Raw genomic sequence first — 14,881 nt, 5'->3', positions numbered from 1 at the left:
AGTTAAATGTTCTCAAACTGGTATTAAAATTAGTAAAAGTAATTTTATCTCTTAGTTACAAACTACATTCCCTACACTTTGAAATGCCTCTCTACTCTTTCCCAACTCTCACTCAGATTTTAACAGTGTGTGTCATAGGTGTTATTAGTTTGAATTCTTTGCTGCCTCTCCTTCCAGGCCCCTCCCTCTGGAAGGTTATACATCCCTGACCCCTTGACTTCAGGGTTGGTCATGTGACTTGCTTTGGCCATTGAAATATGAGAGAAAGTAATGTGTACAATTTGGGTAGAGCTCTTCAATAGGCAATGATCTCTTTGTAGCATTTAAATTAAAACAAATTGTTTTGTTTTCACTATTTTTTATTTTTACCACGATCTTGGAAGGTGGTGTTGATTTTCAATTTGCGATAGTGATAATTTTCTTTTAAAATACATTAATTTAGGAAAAATAAAATTAGTTCAAGGAAAATCTTAGGTAAATAGCATAAGTGGTACATAGACGTGGAAAAGAATTTTGAAGGTGGTATGCAGAATCTTGAAGCTGGGGAAACAGTGATCTAGCCTGAATGAACTTCACACTTGAATTTAAAACTGAGGAGAGGGCTTCCCTGGTGGCGCAGTGGTTGAGAATCCGCCTGCTGATGCAGGGGACGCGGGTTCGTGCCCCGGTCCGGGAAGATCCCACATGCTGCGGAGAGGCTGGGCCCGTGAGCCATGGCCACTGGGCCTGCGCGTCCGGAGCCTGTGCTCCGCAAAGGGAGAGGCCACAACAGTGAGAGGCCCGCGTACAGCAAAAAAATAAAAATAAAAAATAAAAATTAGAAAAAAAAAAACTGAGGAGAGAGATGCATGCATATGGGGGGGAAGGGGGAGGGGGGGGACCCAGAGATGGTATTTAGATAACACACAAACCTGTCTTCTGTAAGTGGTGTAGTTAAATTCCTCCAAACTGCCCCATGTGCAGAAACTATAAAGGAATGTTAGAGCTTATAAGCTGAAGTGACACATCACTTAGGAACCTCTGTTATATTTGCACACTCACCCTACAGCATTACCAGAATCAAGGCATCTTTTTACCTCTTCCTCCTATGAGACAACCCTTAGGGATTTCCCATTATTTATAGATTTTCAGCACATGTTTCTATTTGTGGCCAGAAAAAGGACAATCCTATAAGAATAATACAGGAAGTTTACACATGATATTGTATACATTTTTAGTCTAAATAACAATAATAAACAATTCAGCATGATCTGGCTTAATTCAGGTGTTGCCAATAACTATGGGCATACAGTATGAATTTATACTGAGTCAGTGTGTAAGAGTTGTAACCATTCATGTAAAATAGCTTTGGTTAAGCTCAACAAAGGTTTATTAAAAGCCAAAATATGTTCCAGGAATTGTGCTAGGTGTTGAGGAATCATGATCAAAAAGACTCAGTCTCTGCCTCCAAGGCATCCACAGTTGTACAAATTAAATATGAGCCATGCTATATTCATGAAATTTTTCATAGTTCATAAAACAGTTTCACTTTGGATTACTTAATACTTACAGAAGCACTGTGATGTAAGATATTACTGTTATCCCCACTTTACAAACAAGGAAACTAAAACTTAGTCAAGTTGACTCGCCTAAGGTTATTAACAGCAGTATCAGTAAGCAACAGAGAAAAGTCTTGAACCCAAGAATCCTGCTTCCAAATCAGCGCTTTTCCAGCAATACCAGCCACCTGAAATTATTTCTCTCACGTTTCTGCTTCTGGCTGTAATGAAGCAACATGTGCTCCTGTTGAGAACAACTTGAAAAGCCAGAAAAAAATTACAAAAATGAAATCTATTTAAAGGCAGTAAGTCTATTTGACATCATTAGAAAATTGCCTTAGCAGCCACAATTTTAGAGCACAAGATCAGAGAGACGAGGGAACCCCAAAAATGTAGTCTACCAGTCAGAAAAATGGTGTAGAAAAACAGTGAACCCAAAAGCTAGTTCTACTTGGGGGGGATTGACAAATTCACAAGTTCCTACCCAGACTGATCAAGAAAAAAATGAAGAGAAGACACAAATTACCAACATGAGGAGTGAAAGAGAGGACGTCACGACAGACCTAAAAGATATTAAGGATATAAGGATATATTATGAACAACTATTATTGTGATAACATAGATGAAATGGACACATTCATTGAAAGACACATATTATCAAAAATTGACCCAAGAAGAAATAGAAAACTTGAACAGCCCAATTTCAATTAAAGAAATTGAATTCATAGTTAACAGCTTCCACGAAGAAACTCCAGGCCTAGAAGACTTCACTGGTGAATTCCATCCAACATTTAAGGAAAAAGTAATACCAATCCAAACATATATTTTTGAGAAAATAGAAAAGGGAGAAACACTAAATGATTTTATGAGGCCAGTATTACCCTGATTCCAAAAACTGACAAAGACATTAAAAGAAAATAGAATTACAGAACATTATCCCTCATAACATAGATGTATAACTTCTTAACAAAATATTAGCAAATTTAATCTAACAATATATATTTATTATATTGGATAATATATATCCAATAGGGATAATACATCATGACAGAAGGGGTTATCCTGGGGATATGTGTTGGTGTATCATTTAGGGTCTAACCAGTAGAGAGAAATCACACAGTAATTTAAATGGGGAAAGTTTGATTTTTTAAAAAATCACTAATTCAACAGGGGAGCAACTATAAATATATAAAGAGAATGCTAAAGAATAAACTAGCCCTGACAAAAGTACCCAAGGATGGACAAATTTAGAAGGTCCTTTCCCCAAGGCTGGGACGCAGATCCAAGTTGGAGAAGATATAGTTATAGCCTACTCGACAGTGAAAAAGTTCTTTGGGTTGCCCAGGCAAGAACTGGTCCACAGTTACCAGGAAAGCAAGAAACAAACACCCTCCCAAGGTTCAGATGGGCCAAAGCTGGTATGTGGGCATGAGGAGGGAGTTTGGCATTGGAGCCCAGTCACTAAAAGTGCAGCATGAGGCCTGGACCATGAAGTGTCTGCCCTGGGCCAGAGTAGGATCTAAGACAAAAACAAACACGTTCTTTGAAAGAGAACATAAAATAAAGATACTTCCAGACAAATGAAGACAAAGACAGTTCATTGCCATGAGACCAACACCACAAGAACTATTAAAAGGAATTCTTCAGGAAAATGAAAAATTATCCCAAGCCAAAATACAGAATGCAGAAAGGAATTAAGAGCATCAAAAAAGGTAAATACATGAGTAAACCTAAATGAATATTGACTACATGAAAAAAATACTAGTATGACTACTATTCTGTCTTGTGGGGTTTTTATGTAAAATTAAAAATGCATGACACATCACTTCTCGGCCTTTTGGCTAAGATCAAGTGTAGTATCTGTTCTTATCAGTTTAATATCTGATACGTCCTCTATCTGAGGACAATATATTAAATGGATTTTTGGAGCAGGGAGTTGGAATAGGAGCTTGCTCCGTCCACTCCACGCATCGACCTGGTATTGCAGTACTTCCAGGAACGGTGCACTCCCTTTGGGGAATAATAAGTGGTTGAAAGGCAGAATAAAGGGGAAATTTGAAAAAAAAAAAAAGCATGACAACATAAACATCAAATGTAAACAGAGTTAATATGTTCTAAGGTCTTATCATTACGTGGGAAGTGCTAATTTATATTAGACACTAGTAACTCAAGAATGGATGTAGTAATCTCCAGTATAACCACTAAAGGAATAAAGATTGTATACCAATAAGTTGATTGGAATGATAAAAAATACTTGATTATACATATATATGTATATATCCATTATTTTTCAGATTGTTTTCCATTATAGTTTATTAAAAGATGCTGAATATAATTCACTGTGCTATACAGTAAATCCTTGTTGGTTATCTATTTTATATATAGTGGTGTATATATGTTAATTCTAAACTCCTAATTTATCCCTCTCCCTGCTCTTTCTCCTTTGGTAACCATAAGTTTGTTTTCTATGTCTGTGGGTCTATTTCTGTTTTGTATACACGTTCATTTGTATCTTTTTTTTTTTTTTGGCTGTGCCGCACAGCTTGTGGGATCTCAGTTCCCTGACCAGGGATGGAACCCAGGCCCTCAGCAGTGAAAGCATGGAGTCCTAACCACTGGACCACCAGGGAATTCCCATCATTTGTATCATTTTTTAAAATTCCACATATAAGCGATATCATGTTTGTCTTTCTCTGTTTGGCTTACTTCACTTAGTATGATAATCTCTAGGTCCATCTAGTTGCTGCAAATGGCATTATTTCATTCTTTTTTATGGCTGAGTAATATTCCATTGTGTGTGTATACCACCTCTTCTTTATCCACTCATCTGTCAATGGACATTTAGGTTGTTTCCAGGTCTTGGCTATTGTAAATAGTGCTGCAATGAACATTGGGGTGCATTATCTTTTCAAATTATGGTTTTCTCCTGATATATGCCAAGGAGTGGGATTGCAGGATCATACCATAGCTCTATTTTTAGTTTTTTGAGGAACCTCCATACTGTCCTCCATAGCAGCTGTAGGGAGATTGTTAAATTAACTATGGGTTTATTCACACAGTATAATATTCCATAGCAGTTCAAAGGAATGAGGAAGATTTCTTTACAATAAGATCTACACAAAGGAGTATTGAACAGAAAAAGGAATGAGGAAGATCTCTGTACGTAACACTGAGTGAGCACCAGGATAAATGAAAAAAAGTGAGGCATAGAACAGGGCTTGTAAAACGTCACCTTTGTGTAATAAAGGGAAGGAGAATGTAAATATAAACATTTCTTTCTATTTCCTAAAAAGAAGCAACTAAAGGATAAACCAAACAGTAAGAGATATCTGCTAACTGTTACATATGGTGGGAGGTAGGGGAGTAAAGGAAGAAAGGCGATGGAGAATTCTCTGACTGTGCTGTTTTACAGTTTTGACTGAACTATGTAAAAGTTTTACATATTTTTAAAATTATTGAATTTTTTTTTTTTTTTTTTTTTTGCGGTACGCGGGCCTCTCACTGTTGTGGTCTCTCCTGTTGCCGAGCACAGGCTCTGGATGTGCAGGCTCAGTGGCCATGGCTCACGGGCCCAGCCGCTCTGCGGCACGTGGGATCTTCCCAGACCAGGGCATGAACCACCCATGTCCCCTGCATCTGCAGGCGGACTCTCAACCACTGCGCCACCAGGGAAGCCCAAATTATTGAATTTTTAAAAACCAATTTCTAAAATTTGAAAACCACTTCCCTGGCGGTCCAGTGGTTAAGACCCTGAGCCTCCACTGCAGGGGGCACGGGTTTGATCCCTGGTGGGGGAACTAAGATCCTGCATGCCACGCAGTGTGGCCAAAAAATAAAAATTAAAAAAAAAATTGACACCAAATGTAAACCTATGATTTTAACTGTATATCAAATTGATGGCATAAATACACAGGGCAAATAATTATTTCAAGTGACTTTTTTTAATTCAATTTTTTTATTCAGGTAAAATTCACATAACATACAATTAACCATTTTAAAATGTACAGTTCAGTGGCATTTAGTGCATTCACAGTGTTGTGCTGTTTTATTATTTTTGACTCTTAGGTAGTTTTACTTGGAATTCTACCCATGGGTTTTTTTTTCCTTCTAGTTTTGTTGAGGTATAATTGACATACGGCACTGTATAAGTTTAAGGTGTACAGCATCATGATTTGACTTACATACATCATGAAATGATGACTACAATAAGTTTAGTGAACATCCATAATCTCATAGAGATGCAACATAAAAGAAATAGAAAAAGATTTTTTCCTTATGATGAGAACTCTTAGGGTTTACTCTCTTAACTACTTTCATATATAATGCACAGCTGTGTTCATTATATTTATCATGTTGTACTTATTTATCTTATAACTGGAAGTTTGTACCTTTTGACCACCTTCATCCAATTCCTTTTCCCCCACCCCCAATGACCACAAATCTGATCTCTTTTTGTATGAGTTTGTCTGTTTTGTTTTTGAAGTATGATTGACCTATGACACTACATTAGTTCCTGGTACCCAACATAATAAATCAATATTTCTAAACATTTCAAAATTATCACCATGATAAGAATAGTTATCATCTGTCACTAAAGATATTACATAATTATTGACTATATTCCTCACACTATACATTTCATACCTGTGACATTTACTTTGTAACTTCAAGTTTGTACCTCTTAATCTCCCTCATCTATTTCTCTCATCTCATCCCCCCAACCCGAGGAAACACCTGTTTATTCTCTGTATCTATGACTCTGCTTCTCTTTAGTTATGTTTGTTAGTGACTTTCAAACACAGAAATTTGACTATATATCCCTTGTGGTATATATCTGGGTGATGAAAGAACCACAAAGAATTCTTAAGCTGCATTCAGTGGTCTTATTATTAGAAGTAATATTGATACTTTTAAAAACTATTATATATACATTATAGGATTAGGAAATAAATACTTCAATTAATGTCTTTGGGAACCACGATTTTTGAAGTAAAGAGAAAATTGATATGAGTAAAACCAAAGAAGTTTAATCAAAACTCTGTAATCTTACATTTGAATTGATTCACACCCATGAGGATACCTACTATTAAGATAACAAGTATTGATGAGGATGTGGAGAAACTGGAACCCTTGTGCTTTGCTGACTGGAATGTAAAATGGTGCAGCCAATGTAAAAAATGGTATGGCAGTTCCTCAAAATATTAAACATAGAATTACCATATGATCCAGCAATTCCACTTCCAGATATATACACAGAAGAATTGAAAACAGGGACTCGAACAGGTATTTATACACCCATTATTGTAGCAGCATTATTCACAATGGCCAAAATGTGGAAACAACCCAAGTGTTCATCAAAAAAATGAATGGATAAACAATATGTGGTATATACATCAATGTATACATAATTCACCCTTAAAAAGTAAGAAATTACATGTCACAACATGGATAACCCTTGAGGACATTATGCTAAGTGAAATAAACCAGCTGCAAAAGGGAAAATATTCATAAATATAGTAAGTAGAATGGTGGTTTCCAGCAGCTGGAGGAAAAGGGAGTGGGGAGTTAGTGTCTAATGGGTACAAAGTTTCAGTTTAGGAAGATGAGAAAGCCCTGGAGACAGATGGTGGTGATGCTTGATGAACAATGTGAATGTACTTAATGCCACAAACTCATACATTTAAAAATTGTTTACATGGTAAAATTAATTATGAATATTTTACAATAATAAAACAACTGTACAGGAAACATCAGTATGAACTCATTATACATTTGTCTCTTACCATGAAATATGTATTTCTGAGGGCTGTCCATTATAAAGGTCTAGAAGCATTGACAACCTAGCAGCAATGAGCAGCCCTATCACCAAGATCATAGCTTCTAATATTATTCTCCACCAAGAGAAACCCAGACTCTTTTGAGAAATGGCTGATTCTAGCTCCAGGGCAAGAAATGTAAGAGATGGCCTTAGGACATCTTGATGAGCCAGAAAATAAGGATATTATTGAAGACAAATAGTTCTGTCAAAAGAACACAGAAGTCAAAATGAAGGGGCTCCCATTGACCAAAGATGGGACAATTTGAGCAAGGAAAAGAATCATGATTTTAACTGTCTGAAACACATAAAACCATCCACAACGCATAAATCCATGTGTTCATAATAATACTAACAAAAAATAAGAACACAAAACCTCATCAATCACCATTGGATGTTTCTAGTGTACCAATTCATTACTGAGAAAACCAATAAAGGGGGGAAATTAAGCATGAATCTTACCTTTTCCGTACAAACTCTATTTCAGGGTAACCAAACAGTTGATGAGGTAGGAATTCTTTTTACGAAAGAATCTCAGCAAATGTGTTCAGAAGGAATGATAGAATTAGAATGAATTAAACAAAATGGTATTAAGCAACCATCACCAACAGATGCCACAATATTGAAAAGGGTTGATGGATGAATTTATCACGGATGAATCAGGCTGGCAACATCAGAATCCACTGTTCAATCTTAGCATTGCTAAACATCAAACCTCCAGATCTAATCACCAGCTTAGAGGAAAGAGTGGAGGTAGAGAAACAAATTAATTGTCACCATGAAGAAACACATATACTAAAATTGGAATGATACAGAGAAGATTAGCATGGCCCCTTTGCAAGGATAACACACAAATTCGTGAAGCATTCCATATTTTAAAAAAGAAAGGAAAAAAAGAAAGAAACAACCAGCCAAATCCAGAATATGGGGAATTTTGTAGGACAAATGACCCCTCAACAAATGAGATGAGGAGCATCTGTTGTAGAATAAAAGAGACTATGCAAAATTAACAACCCAGTGTAATGTATGGACTCATTTGGATCTTGGTTTCCAGAGCACTGTCCTCTCTGTTTCTGGCTGGAACTTGCCCTGTGGGCCTTCTTGGTTGAAATCTGCTGCTGTGAAGATGTATTTCTGTCCTTTCCTTTACTTTGTTAGAGCCAGAGCCAATGGGCATCTACCCACAGCCTCCGTCTCACCTCAGCTATCGCTAAGTAACAAATAAGTGAATCTCTCTGCATGAGGCCAGTTCACATGGTTTCCCCCCAGACTCTAAGAAGAGTCCCCTCATCCTGCCATGACCATTCTGTGACTCTCAGCTCAGCATCCCTGCCACCAGGAACAGAGAGTGGTTGAGAAGTGAAATCTCAGAGCCTCTTGTTGCCTGATCACACTGTCCTCCCACATTTGCATTGATGTAGTTGCACCCCAGGTTGGTAAGGGAGAGCCTGGGAAGCAGCCTCCTAATAGGGAGTAGGGGACAGCTGTCGCCCCCTTTTCTCTAACATACACCCCCTTCCTGGATGAAGTCTGCCTGGAGAGAGAAAACAGGACCAACATCTCTCCTTCTCTCCGTTTCTTCCTCCCACAATTCCCTTGACTAGAAAGTGGTACGTTTTTCTTCTAATTCCCCTATGTCTTAACCTCCTGCTCCAGTAGAGTGACAGCTGCTATAGATAAAAGGGTATTGTTCCTATACTACAGGAAAATTCTGTGAACTGGATCTTTTGATATTCTAGTGGGGAGATGAAGGAATATGGAACATTCTTTCTCACAATTATTATTATTTTTATTTATTATTATTATATATAATGCAGAAGTTTAATGTTAGTACATTTTTATTTCCTTTAAATTCCTTCTATAACAAATCCTAATCTCCTAAGCATATGAACACCTTGGCCTAGCAGGGCAAAGAACATATGCTCAGAAAGGAAAATGAAAAAAGCACATTAATAACTTTCATATCACAACTCTTATACACATGCACACACACACAGAGAGACTTACTTGGAATTATAATATGCATATTTTAAGTTTTATCTTTTTATGTTTAAAAATAATAAATGACTACATCTTCATTGTAAAAAGCAACGCACCCACTGTTTATTACTTTTGCCATCTCAAAACATAGCTGTTTGTGTGTGTTTACCATTTTCCCATGTCATTTAATATTCTGCTACAATATGCTTTTCAATCCCTGAATGGTGTTCCATTGTCCAGTGTATTTTTACACACTTAATCAATCTTTAGCCAATCCACTATACTAGACAGTTAAGTTGTTTCCAACTGAGTTGGGATGAACAGCCCTGTAGTATTTTTTTGGTAGAAATTTCTAGAAGTAGACTGGTTGAATTAAAGAATACAAACACTTTTGATGGAAAGATTACAAATTGCCTAATTATCCTTAGAAAAATCATAGCATTTTCCAGGTCCACCAGCAGTGTGTGACACTGCCCATTTTTCCATACCTTCTCTAAGTTTATAATTAAAATGTTGAAACTATAAATTTTAAAATTGTGAATTTTAAAATATTTTATGCTATTATATACAATGGAATAAAAAGGAAATAAAAAGAAAAAAGCCATAAAAAGGAACGAAATTGAGTTATTTGTAGTGAGGTGGATGGACCTAGAATCTGTCATACAGAGTGAAGTAAGTCAGAAAGTGAAAAACAAATACCATATGCTAATGCATATATATGGAATTTTAAGAAGTGGTACTGATGAACTTAGTGGCAGGGCAGGAATAAAGACACAGACGTAGAGAACAGACTTGAGGGCATGGGGGGGAAGGGGAAGCTGGGATGAAGTGAGAGAGTAGCATTGACACATATACACTACCAAATGTAAAATGGATGGCTAGTGGGAAGCAGCCGCATAGCACAGGGAGATCAGCTCAGTGCTTTGTGACCACCTAGGGGGTGGGGTAGGGAGGGTGGGAGGGAGACACAAGAGGGAGGGGATACGGGGATATATGTATACATGTAGCTGATTCACTTTGTTGTACAGCAGAAACTAACACAACATTGTAAAGCATTTATACTCCAATAAAGATGTGAAAACATAAAATAAAATATTTTATGTTAAAATATCTTTGTTCAGCTGGTAAACAAATATTGGTTTAAATGTTCATTTCTTTGAGTACTAGTGAGATTGAAAATTTTTTCATATGTTTCAAATACATATTGACCATTTGTATTACTTTAAATGATATCTTCAGATGAGAAAATTGAGGTTCAGAGAGATTAAATGACTTGTTCAAGGACACACAACTTCTACGAAGCAGATAACTTATTTTTTTCGTATTTAAAAATGAAACGGAATTGCTCTTCAGTTTGTCAGAGTAAACAATAAAGCCTAAGGGGCAAAGTTCTGTTGAATCCAAGAGTTCAAGGATATCTAACTAACATGTAAGTCTCTTCAGGCCAAATTATCTTTATACAATATTTCTTGGAGAACTATTGTGAAGATTTAATGAATTACAGTTCTTTTACTCCTTAATTTTTAATTCCAAGAGAAACCCAAATCAAGATTGGAAGATAAAAAAGAGATTGCTAAAAAGGGCATCTGAATATGCTGACAGCATCCGTCTTACCATCTATCAGTCATGAATGGCTGCACAGCTGTAGATGCTGAAGGAGACTGGTACCCATGACCTCCTTCTCCCCATTACCACAGCCTGAGGACAAAGCATCCAGCTACATATGTTTTATGGTGGTAGAATGCAACCAGCATACTATTTTGAGAGATGCTCAGAAGCTGATGCCTAACTTTTTGTTTCTGAATGCCCCTTTCCATTTCTATCTCAATTAATATATAAGGCCAAGTTGTCACCTGCTCATTTAATCTTGTGTGGCAAAGTCGAAGTCTCCTTTCTTTAAAAACTAACAAGAGAGTCCATGAGGTAACAATTTAAAAGGGGGGTGGGGAACAATAACAATAAAGGAAATGGCATAGTTACTTAAATGGTAGAAAGAAAGGAAGGAAGGAAGGGAGGGAGGGAAGGAGGAAGGAAGGGAGGGAGGGAGGAAAAGAGCAAGCAAGCGCACTGGCAAAATGTAATCTAGTAAGAACTGGCCAAAGGTGTATTTCAGCAGGATGAGGAATGTGAGGGACCTGGAAAAAGGGAGATGTTAACATCTACTGGAGGGGGTAAAATTCTAACACTTCTTTCTACTTGGCTTTAAGATCTTATCCCAGGAGAGTGAAGTTTTTGTTCCAGGAGCTGAGTGGTCAAGATCCCCTCAGGTAGAGTTTACAAGGGAGATGCCTCTTCACTCTCATCAAATTTGTGATCATTTGTGTCCATGACTATCCCAGGCTAAGAAAGTAAGAAAGAATGGAACTTGAGCACTAGGGGTCTCCAATTTCCCCTCCTTCCCAAAGTGATGCTTCCTACACCATTTCTTGTCTTAGGCAGAGAAATAACATAGAATTATTAAGTTCCAGTAGCAGCAATGGGAAGAGGATTCGAGAGTTCAACCACTGCCCCATAAAATATATGCAGTTTCCACTTCAGCACAGCACTGTAGGACACCATAGTGTCTCTTGGATGTGAACGGAGGGATTCTTGAAGATCTTGCATAAAGTAAAATTCATGTAACTCAAGAGTAATTTTCCCATAACAATTCTGTATTTGTTCCTCATATAAGAGGTGGTGGTTTAATGCAGCAGTCCCCAACCTTTTGGGCACCAGGGACGAGTTTCGTGGAAGACAATTTTTTCACGGACCGGGGCGGGGGTGGGGCAGGGGGATGGTTTTGGGATGATTCAAGCTCATTACATTTATTGTGCACTTTATTTCTATTATTATTACATTGTAATATATAGTGAAATAATTATACAACTCACCATAATGCAGAATCAGTGGGAGCCCTGGGCTTGTTTTCCTGCAACTAGATGGTCCCATCCAGAGATGATGGGAGACAGTGACACATGAACTGTGTTGCTTAAGTCCAGTCTACTCCATAATCTCGTTTTCGTTGCAGTCACCACAGAAAACTCTGCTTCACAAAGATAGGATGTCGGAAATGGAAGCAGGCTTTTCAGTGCTTTAGTGGCAATGTCAAGATATTCCGCCTTGACTTTAATCCAGAACGTATGGAAATTTGAAGTTCTCTCAAACATACTTTTAAGGCCACCATCATTTGAGATCTCAAGCAGTTGATCCTCTTCTAGCACAGATAAAGTTGATTCAGCTGGCTTATTCAAAAACTGGTCGTGGATTCATTCCTTCCCAGTTCGGGGGTCTTTTGTGGTTGGGAAGTAATGCTCAAACTCTTTTGAAAGCTGAGATAGGTGATAGGCTGGGAGAAAGAAGGCCCTGGCTCAGTCTCTTTCAAAATCTCTCCTAATGTTTGAAACATGTCAAAAATCCTAATGTTCACTCATCGGCCCCTTAATTCCAGTTTGGCTTTGAATGCAGCTACTTTATCTGCTGACTTGAACACAGTTGTCATTCTCTCCTGAAGTGACAGATTGAGTTCGTTGAGCAGGTTGAATATGTCACACAAGTAAGCAAGTTTTGCGACACATTCTGTGTCACTGAAATGTGCTGCCAGGGGTGACTGTTTTTCTAAAAGAAATCTCTGGAGTGGCTCTCATAACTCAAAAACTCTGGCCAGTGATCTACCTTTAGAAAGCCATTTCACTTCTGTGTATAAAAGAAGACATGTGTGCTCTGTGTCCGTCTCCTCACAGAGCTGCGTGAAGAGACCTGAGTTAAGGCCATGTACTTTAATGTCGTTGATAATTTTAATCACATCCTGCAAAACACTGTTAAGTTCAGGTGACATTTTTTGGCTAGCCAGCATTTCTCTATGGATGACACAGTGTGTAGACTCACATTCAGAAGTGACCTCTTTGACCTGAGTAGTGAAATCAAAAAGTCATCCAGTCATGGCAGCTATTCCATCTGTGCATATACCAACACAAAATGACCAATTTAGTTTTCCTGGTATGTAATCATTCAAAGACTTGAATAGTTCTGCAGCTGTGGTGTTGGTTGGCAACAAAAGTGCACATAACATGTCCTTATGCACATCCTCCTGAAAAATATATCGCACAAAAATAAGCATTGTTGCCTTGCTGTCAACATCTGTAGACTCGTCAGCCTGGACTGTGTACCACGGTGACTCATTAATCCTCTCTAACAACTGTGCCACAGTATCCTCTGCTATTTCATCAATTCATCTAGTTATCATGCTAGCCAAAAGAGGAACACATGTCACCTTTTGAACTGCAGCCCCTCCTAAAAGTTCATGACAAATGTCCTTAGCAGCAGGCAGGATCAACTCTTCACCAATAGTAAAGGGCTTCTTAGCTTTAGCAATGCAGTTAGCCACTAAGGACCATGCTCTCGGTGCAGACACATTTGATGAAGTGGTGGCCTTCAATAATTGCTTCTGTTCTTCGTGTTCACATTTCTTTCTTCTGAAAAACTCCAAAGGCTTGTCTTTTAATGCAGGGTGCTTGGTCTCCATGTGACGAAGCAGTTTTGAAGGTTTCTTGGCTTCGTTGGAGAGCCGGTCACCACATATTATACAAAGCGGGCTTGGAGAATGTGAATCACCTGTTGCAATGAACCTGTAATTTAAGTAGGACTCTTGGTATTTTATTTTAAATGCAGCTTTCTTTTTGTTGGCAGTCTTAGAGTCTTCTGTTGTCTCATCATTGGGTCTTTACCCCTCTTCAAAGAAGCTCTCCAGTGATGTTTGTTTTTTACTCATTTTGACTAGGGTTAGCTTGTGGGCTTACCAAAACTGTGACTGAGATAAGTGTGCAGTGTGGGAAAGAGGCACGGACAGAAGGGGTAAATAAAATAATGGGTGGGCCACGTGTGGACTAAAATAAGTGTCGGATTCTGACTTAAAGCTTGCCACCAGATGCAGCTTGTCACTTGCCCCTCACTGATAGGGGTTTTTTTTTTTTTTTTTTTTTTTTTTTTTGCGGTATGGCTCCGCACGCGCAGGCTCAGTGGGCATGGCTCACGGGCACAGCCGCTCCGCCACATGTGGGATCTTCCCAGACCGGGGCACGAACCCGTGTCCCCTGCATCCGCAGGTGGGCTCCCAACCACTGCGCCACCAGGAAAGCCCACTGATAGGGTTTTGATATGAGTCTGCAAGCAATTGATTTATTACGGTCTCTGTGCAGTCAAACCTCTCTGCTAATGATAATCTGCATTTGCAGCCGCTCCCCACCACCGCCTCACCCCACCTCAGATCATCAGGCATTAGATTCTCATAAGGAGTGCACAACATAGATCCCTCGCATGTGCAGTTCACAGTAGGGTTCGTGTTCCTATGAGAACCTAATGCTGCCGCTGATCTGACAGGAAGCGGAGGTAATCGCATTATCTCAGGCGGTAATGCGAGCGATGGGGAGAGGATGTAAATGCAAATGAAGTTTTGCTCACTTGCCTGCTGCCCACATCCTGCTGTGCGGCCCAGTTCCTAACTGCCCATGAACCGGTATCATGAACCGGTACCAGTCCGTGGCCCGAGGGTTGGGGACCCCTGGTTTAATGC

At 38.6% G+C, this 14,881-nt stretch overlaps 1 long non-coding RNA gene and 2 other non-coding genes across 3 annotated transcripts in view; 2 read left to right on the top strand and 1 right to left on the bottom strand.

Annotated features, from left to right (window-relative positions):
- The window catches only part of LOC136794767 (uncharacterized), a 40,251-nt gene that overhangs the window by 21,863 nt on the left and 3,507 nt on the right, over positions 1 to 14,881 (bottom strand). The window lies entirely within an intron of this gene.
- LOC131762061 (U2 spliceosomal RNA) lies at positions 3,360 to 3,550 on the top strand. The gene has a single exon (XR_009337143.1). It is a non-coding gene; the product is annotated as a U2 spliceosomal RNA (small nuclear RNA).
- Positions 8,124 to 8,231, top strand: LOC131762113 (U6 spliceosomal RNA). The gene has a single exon (XR_009337190.1). It is a non-coding gene; the product is annotated as a U6 spliceosomal RNA (small nuclear RNA).

The sequence above is a fragment of the Kogia breviceps genome, chromosome 8 (assembly GCF_026419965.1).
Source record: "Kogia breviceps isolate mKogBre1 chromosome 8, mKogBre1 haplotype 1, whole genome shotgun sequence".
Taxonomy (NCBI): Eukaryota; Metazoa; Chordata; class Mammalia; order Artiodactyla; family Physeteridae; genus Kogia; species Kogia breviceps.
This window is presented reverse-complemented; position numbering and strand designations above follow the sequence as displayed.